Source organism: Lactuca sativa, chromosome 4 (assembly GCF_002870075.4).
Source record: "Lactuca sativa cultivar Salinas chromosome 4, Lsat_Salinas_v11, whole genome shotgun sequence".
Lineage (NCBI taxonomy): Eukaryota > Viridiplantae > Streptophyta > Magnoliopsida > Asterales > Asteraceae > Lactuca > Lactuca sativa.
Genome location: NC_056626.2, coordinates 17301967 through 17303010, shown reverse-complemented (window position 1 = coordinate 17303010; position 1044 = coordinate 17301967).

Sequence of the window (1044 nt, the reverse complement as noted above, 5' to 3'; positions counted from 1 at the left end):
GCTCGTATGCAAAAGTTATGGACGAAGCTTAGTCCCTACTTTTCGAGCGCGGCGAATTTGATACAGTTTTGTAAATACGAGATAGAATGAGAATTAGCCAACGAGGTCTAAATGAGAGTTGAAGATCTCATTAATAGGAACTCAACGGTAAAAAGACAGACAAAAATGGAGCTCGTATGCGAAAGTTATGGACGAAGCTTAGTCCCTACTTTTCAAGCGCGGCGAATGTGATACAGTTTTGTAAATCCGAGATAGAATGAGAATTAGCCAACGAGGTCTAAATGAAAGTTGAAGATCTCATTAATAGGAACTCAACATTAAAAAGACAGACAAAAACGGAGCTCGTATGCAAAAGTTACGGACGAAGCTTGGAGACTACTTTACTATACACTTCCTATAAATACAAGGGTGAACTCCTCATATTTTCTTCACACCATAAGCCTTTCTTTCTCTCTCTAACTTCTCTCTAGCCTCCCTAAACCCCTCCCAAGTCTAGGGAACCTCCCTATCACGAGAAGAAAGCCCCGGAGCGCCCGACGGCTCCGAGAAGAAAAGCTTTCGGCTTGGAAACGCTGCTCCAGCAAAGCCCGGTTTTTAATAAAAATTCGCTGTAAGTGTGCTACGCTTACGCAATTTTTAATATAGCTTTCAAATAATTATAGGAATGTTATTAGGTCCTTAAAATAATTATTTGGGCTATTATTATGAGTTATATCGAGTATTATTAACGCTTAATAATACTCGGACTAATTAATTTGTCGCGGTTATCGTTAAACTAAACCCTAGTGGTATCGATACTAGGTTTTATCAAAGGAATATCGTTTTGAGAGTATCGAAGCGCTGTCCGAGTGCTGAGTCACCACCTACTCAGGTGAGTGCATAGTTACTTTCATCTTACACATAGATATGAAGTATTTTAATATAAATTACGTGCTATGTGTGCATATTGTTTGAATACTTGTTGTCTATGCTGGATGAATGATTTATACATGTTTTAAATGATTTAAACTGTATATTTATTTTATATCTACAAATATGTTGGGA